We start from the raw sequence: 6,797 nt of genomic DNA on the forward strand, positions 1-6,797 counted from the left end.
CGCATGCCACTCAAAGGTACCAACCAAACAATAGTGGAAACATCAGATATGTTTCTATTTTACCCGTTTAGGAGTGTCACTGTAAACCCGCTTTTCTATATTTCAAAGCATGACATTTAAAGGTAGCATTCCTCCTCCGACATTCGAAAGCTACGCAGCCTAACATGTCAAAACTTCATAACATATTCAAAACCATGTAAATAAAATAATAAGCAAATCCATAAGAAAGATAAATGAGAAACTTCGACCCCACAGGAAAGATCAACCCAGAAAACTCACCTTCACTTGATTAACATGTGGTATAGGAACAACAAACTCTCCGACATCCATTTCAAAAAAAAAAAAAACTCTCCCACATCCAAATCCCCAATCGATCTAGGAAGGCATAATCTGCCAGACTAGCAATGACGTGGGCTTGCCTGTGAATGACAAAAGAGTTGAAGACTATCCTTATAGTAACATTAAACATATGAGAATGGTTTCTTTTGCCATTAAATAAAATTTCAGCTACTCATGAATGAAAGTTTCTCCAGTACCTCACTGAGCGCGCTCCCCCCCCCCCCCAAACATTCGGTCTTGAAGCTGGCTTTCTGCTGAAAATCTATGTTGGCCTTCATAAAAAACAACTGATGCCAGACGAAGGGCTTGAAGACGCTCCTCTACCATAAATCCCTAATCCATCCAAATGAACCTAGCAAGCTTCTATATAGGATCCTTCCATTTCAATCTGCATAAAATGAAATGTCGATATCGGCTGTTGAAATTTCTTTACGCAATCTACATTCCAATGCAACTAATTATGCTACAAATTGAAAATTAAAACAAGGAAACAAAAATAAATTTCATGCAGTGATAAATGAGGTAAAATTCAAAACCCTAACCTTACTCTTTTATTGTTAACCTTGAGAAATGAAAGGAAAAAGGAAAAAATGAGTCAATCTAAGAAGACACAAGTGTGTAAACAAATTTGTTCTTCCTATTAAGATAGCAAGAGTAAATCAGAACAGCTACATCAAGTTCATTAACAGACCAATCAGTGTAAGAGAAGCCTAACTTTAAGTAAGATACTCCTCATGTTCTTCTATCTCGGTTTCCTATACATGGAAAAGATTTAAAGTATGAAAGAAGCTTGAGTGAGTGATATTCTATAGGAAATTTTCCCTCATATCTACTGATGACCGAAATATTTTCAACCATGGTTAAATCTTTGAACTTGAAGAAATAAAATGTGTGAAAACTCCATAAGTTTTTTCCCAAAACTAAACATAAATTACAGACCAAAGTAATTGTAACTTGGCTTAGAAATGGCAGGTGTGAAATTGTCTAAAATGATTTTTAGCTCATTCTAAAGATGAATATAGTGTAATCATGATTCTATCACTATACCAACCAAGCTATAAATTTGCATGCTATTGGATTATATACCTGCCATGGTAAAATATAAAACTCCCAACATCCTGAAGAACCCGAACTTCAATGTGCAATTTGTGCATGTCAAAATGAGACACTTAGTCTGCTGCCCTGTTCAATCAAACCCATTCACCAAAATATCAAAATCCAAGAAGAAAATCATCCAAAAGAACAAATCAATACGGATAAAGAAGAGCCTGCATAGTTCCAACCAAGCTACAAAATTTCTTTAGCTTACAACATTCCATGCCATTCGTCTGTGGTAACTAACAAAATAGAGAAAGCAGAACATTAAGAGAACCAGATCACTAAATCATTACAGCCTAAAGAACACAATTTATCACATAAACTGCAGAACTTCTTTGCTTCTATATCACAAAAATAGATAAGAGGGCACAGGCTCGAGAGAGCTATTAGATGTGTGGTTGATACACGGCGGATGAGAAAAAACAATGCAAACCTTGATTTCTAGAGTATTAGTCGATTCAGTGTTTTCCATGTATTGAAAGGAACCTAAATAAGAGAAGCGAGAAAAAACAATGTAAGAAAAATAGCAACAGATACAGAGAGAAATGTGAGAAAAAAAAAGGAGCAAAAGATTAGAAATAAAGAGAGCTCATCTTCTCGGTAATGAAGCACATTTTTTACACATACCTTCATTTCTATAATGAAAAAAAAATAAGAAAACAATTTAATAGTTAGAACCCAACAATTTAGAAGAATCATAGACAATGAAGTTTTATTTGAAGAATAATAATCATTGAAGAATCAATATCTTACAAAATGGAGCTATTGAATATGGCACGCCACAGAGTTTAAACAGCTGGACAGGGACCCATTACAAATGACAATCCCACAAGAAGAGCTACCATTGAACTCCTAGAAATTAAACAGGCCACTGATATTCCCACTACCATGTTCAAATAATGAGACGAACTCACCTTGTCTTGTTAGGCCTAAAATCGCTTAACAGATATGATAGTGACGTAAGAGCCGAGCTGGAGGGTCCGAGGAGTGAAGGAAACGAGTCCTGCGGAACTGTGTTCTGCACAGAAGCAAACGAGGTCAGAATGACCAACCCGGAGTGTTACTCCGGACAGGCCCTTCGACACTCAAGTCAGTATGAGCAGGAGTGCAGAGCGAATTTAAGACTGGTGGGTGAGAAGTTATTACCCATCTTATGAGCTTTGGAAGCCCTTTTATAGAGGGAAAACTGGGGTAGTTGGGGAGTTATTACTCCAGGACAGGTGTCGGTCAGCTATAGGTTCGAGCTCACCTACTCTGCTATAATTACCAAACTACCCCGCTGAAGTGGGGTCTGCGGTGGGCCCTCCTCGGGCCACGTGTCGGCAACTGATAGGCTGTTGTTTTTATACTCCATCAGTTGCCCCCAGTTCTCCAAGTCATTATGGTGACTTGGGGAAATGTGGTGAGTACATCTCTGATCGGTGGGAGTCTGTCCGGGCTGGGAATCAGTCCGGAAATTTGTGAGTCCGGCCTGTGAGGCAGTCCGGAATTTGTCAGTCCGGCAAGTGAGGCGGTCTGGAATTTGTCACTCCGGCCTGTGAGGCAGTCCGGCTTGGGCCGGACTGATTTTTGTCGTGTAGCGAGACGCGTCATATCCAGTCCGGCTTGGGCCGGACTGATTTTTGTCGTGTAGCGAGACGCGTCATATCCAGTCCGGCTTGGGCCGGACTGATTTTTGTGCCGGACTCAATCGCTTTTGAGAGCTATCCTTCACACGAGCACTTTCACGGATGCCCTAATGAGGATTCGGAATATCACACATTGATCAATCAAACAGAGATTCAGCAACTAAAAGAAAGATCGATTCTTTGACACCCGGATTTGAACTGGGGAGAAAGGATTTGCAGTCCCCCGCCTTACCGCTCGGCCTGAGTGTCCTGGGTGCTTTCACGTGTACTTAGCACTGTGCTTAATGACATCGTGTAGCCTTTCTTGTCCCGCATAAGTGCATTGTGTGCGTGCAATCATGACAGATTTTTTCGGGAGGGGAAAGGCACAAGTAGGCATGATTAATCTCGAGAAGGATGTAATGGTGACTACATCCCAGTGCTTTCAGCTAGCCTCTCGGAGATACGCGCGTATTCACTCACGTCTTCGCCTCGAAGTGTGTGTCCGTCATTAATAAAAGACACGTGGCACCATTCAAGCGCCCTCGAAGTGTGTGCCCTTCATTAAATGCATACCGCCTTAGGCAAAGCTTATAAAAGGAGGTTTCTACCTTTCATTTTTCACTTTTTACTTCTCCTCCTCCTCTTCTCCTCTCTGCTTTTTGCTCTGCCAGTTCGGCTCAGGCCCGTTCGTGGTTGTGAACGGCTGCGGATTCGGGAGCTTTCAGTTCGAAACCGGGAGATTTCAGTTCTAACCGGTAATCTTCTTGAGCGCGCCTTTCATTCGTTTCTTTTCCTGCTTTCATGTCAAGTAGTAGCTCTAGTTCTGAGTCCAGTTCAGGGGAGTCGTCCTCTAGTAGCTCAGGGTCTAGTTCGTCGATTAGGACCCAGGATAGGCCGATCAGGACACCAGCCTCAAAAATGGCAAGTCCTGACGTTAGTGTGGACATCGTAGGTAGCGATGACGAGGTGGCTGGGGACGAAGTGATTTTGGATCTGAACACCACTCCGCCCCCAACGGATAGTTATCTTCGAGCAGAGGGGAGTGTTGGTAGTGACGCTGCCGAGGCGTCCACAACGTTTCTCCCTGGCCGGGCCGTTGAGGTCGTAGCGAGGGCCCGGATGGACGCTAATCCTAAATACAACGTACAGGCTCTTAACGAGGAGAACTACCTTGATGAGTTCATGATGGTGGACATTAGGGATAGGTACTGTGTTCCTCCCAAGATTGGGCTGAGGGAGGCGACAGAGGGAGATAGGGCCTGTAATGAAAGCTCTGATGTTTGTATATACGATGAGTCATTGAGGGCCGGACTCAGATTCCCTCTGCACCCATTCTTCGCCGCGGTGCTACGACACTACGGGCTGGCTCCGGCTCAAGTTGCGCCAAACTCATGGAGGATGCTGACGGGGTTCGTATACCTCGTCCATGGCCGGCTTCAGAGGAACTTGTCTGTGCCGTTGTTCCGCGCGTGTGCGCAATTGAAGAGGCACAAGGGCGGGGGTTGGATCTACATTAGCCAGCGCCCGGAGGTGAAAATGATCACTGGCATTCCCTCTTCGATACACTTATGGAGGAACAGGTTCTTCTACGTCGAGGACAGGGAGCCCACTGAGCCCTGGCCGGTTCCTCTGAAATGGGGCACCCCGGATACAGTCGCCATGAGTCGCAAGCCATTACTTGAGGGCGAGGATGTGAGGACGTTTGCCCTAATCCGCAAGGAGCTGGACCGTGAGGGGCCCATTCATTGTTCAGATTTCCACGGGGAAGAGATTCTGGTTGGGCTTGGCCTTAGTACTGCGACCCCGGCACGTATGTGGCTAGTCTTGTTTAAAACTCTTTTTCCTCTTTTACTTGCTTCTGACTGGTTTTGTTTGTCTATGTCGACTTTCAGAGATGCAGCAGCAGTCCATGGTAGAGAGAATGAGGCAGGGGGCATTCAGGAAGGTCCAGCAGGGCCAAAAAAGAAAGGCCGTAGAGACGGCGAGTCCGGCTCAGACCCAGGACACGCCGCCGCCTCCCAAAGCCAAGACTACAGTAAAGTTGGTGGGCGCCTATGGCCGAGGCGCGGGGTCCTCAAAGTCGGGGGGGACATCTGCTAGAGCCCGTCCTCCTCCGGCGAGGACCGGAGACAATGTTTTTCGGCCCAATTGGGCCGTTCAGAAAAATGACACTAGCCTTGGTGAGAGCCAGGTGGCTAAGGAGCTCCTCAGCAAAGTTCTCCTCAGCAATGACAAGCATCAGGTTCTCAACGAACCTCCAGCTGCGGCTGACGAGGCCATATTTTCGTCAGTCTACCAGGTGAGATGGTCCTCGAATCCTGGTTCATCTTTATCTTGTGCCTCGATTTCCTGTGTTAACACTGGCTGGTCTGTAGGTTTTATTGTACTATAACGACCTCCGAGAGAAGAGCCAGAAGTTTTCTGAGGTGATAACAAAGTCCGAGGAGGAAAGCGGGAAATGGATGCAGAAGGCAAAAGAGCTGGAGAGGTCCGTTGAAAAGACGGTCGAGGAAAACAAGCCGCTCAAAGAAGATTTTGCCGCTCAGTTGGCCGCTCAGAAGGAGAAGGCAGCAGAAGCCCTTGACGCTCAGAGAGAGAGAGCCCGAGAGAGGCAGGCAGCGGCCGTTCAGAAACGGGAGGACGAACTCTTTATTCTGTCCAGTGAGGCCTACAAGGTCGGGTTTTTTGACTGCCTTGCGCAGGTTAAAGAATCCAATCCGGTTGTAGTTTTGACGGGAATGGTTCTCCCTGACCCACCGACGATCGGTGGTGACGAGCCGGCCACCACTGCTGCACCTGCGGCCCCAGAGGCGGACCCAGCACGGGATGGTAGCCAGGGGGTGCCTTGAGCTCCCCTTCTTTCTTCTCTTTTGACGATTTCTTTTTGTAATGGTCCCTTGGAGGCCCAACTTTTGTAACAGCCTTTTGAGGCCCTACTTCATGAATGGAAAGTCAATTTTATTGTCCATCCCTTGTTCACTTGTCTGTTTCTGGTTTATACTGTTTGGCCCTATGCTGTGTCGATAACACTCCAGACAGGCGTTTCGAGCTTAGGTTGAACCTAGTCATTGCGAGGGTAAGCCGTGGTGAACTAACCATTGAGTACCCTAGCTTCAGCGACTAGGTTCCTTAGTGGTGAGTACCCAAGTTCTAGCGAACTGGGTTTCCAGGGAGCTTTGGTTTTTGCGACCGGACTGGTTCCGGACCAGGAGTGCGCTCCCGGTCTTTGCAGAGACGAGCCGTGGCGAACCAAGCGTCGAGTACCCTAGTTTTAGTGAACTGGGTTTCCAATTTGATGAGTACCCAAGTTTTAGCGAACTGGGTTTCCGAGGAGCTTTGGTTTTTGCGACCGGACTGGTTCCGGACCAGGAGTACGCTCCCGGTCTTTGCGGAGACGAGCCGTGGCGAACCAAGCATCGAGTACCCTAGTTTTAGTGAACTGGGTTTCCAATTTGATGAGTACCCAAGTTTTAGCGAACTGGGTTTCCGAGGAGCTTTGGTTTTTGCGACCGGACTAGTTCCGGACCAGGAGTGCGCTCCCGGTCTTTGCGGAGACGAGCCGTGACTAACCAAGCGTCGAGTACCCTAGTTTTAGTGAACTGGGTTTCCAATTTGATGAGTACCCTAGTTTTAGTGAACTGGGTTTCCAATTTGGGGAGTACGAAGAGATTTGCAAAAGAGCTTCTTTCATTCACATTCAGTATATATTTATGAAGTCACTGTTACGCCGGGTAGCTTACTACTGATGGT

General features: G+C 46.2%; 1 long non-coding RNA gene across 1 annotated transcript; it reads right to left on the minus strand.

Annotated features, from left to right (window-relative positions):
• Positions 1–588: 588 nt before the first annotated feature.
• Positions 589–1,925, minus strand: LOC143883784 (uncharacterized). Its single transcript, XR_013252530.1, has 3 exons — positions 1,871–1,925; positions 1,426–1,521; positions 589–727 (listed from the first exon to the last, which is right to left on the minus strand). It is a non-coding gene; the product is annotated as an uncharacterized LOC143883784 (long non-coding RNA).
• Positions 1,926–6,797: the final 4,872 nt, after the last annotated feature.

Source organism: Tasmannia lanceolata, unplaced genomic scaffold (assembly GCF_043159265.1).
Source record: "Tasmannia lanceolata isolate RefF3 unplaced genomic scaffold, GAP_Taslan_0.1 ptg000008l, whole genome shotgun sequence".
Lineage (NCBI taxonomy): Eukaryota > Viridiplantae > Streptophyta > Magnoliopsida > Canellales > Winteraceae > Tasmannia > Tasmannia lanceolata.